Here is a 315-nt window from a genome sequence, read left to right on the forward strand (position 1 = left end):
ATCTCTGAACTGTCCAAGATGTCTTTGGATAGCTCTGCTGGAGGATCTCTTCATCTGAAGAAAATGCCTACTGAAGCTCAAGAACTGATTGAAATGGTTGCAAATAACCAATTCATGTACACTTCTGAAAGGAATCCTGTGAACAATGGGACTGGTCAGAAGAAAGGAGTTCTTGAGATTGACACTTTGAATGCCATATTGGCTCAGAACAAAATATTGACTCAACAAGTCAAAATGATTTCTCAAAGTCTGTCTGGAATGCAAAATGCACCAAGCAGTACTAAGGAAGCTTCATCTGAGGAAGAAGCTTATGAT

The sequence above is a fragment of the Arachis duranensis genome, chromosome 4 (assembly GCF_000817695.3).
Source record: "Arachis duranensis cultivar V14167 chromosome 4, aradu.V14167.gnm2.J7QH, whole genome shotgun sequence".
NCBI classification, from domain to species: domain Eukaryota; kingdom Viridiplantae; phylum Streptophyta; class Magnoliopsida; order Fabales; family Fabaceae; genus Arachis; species Arachis duranensis.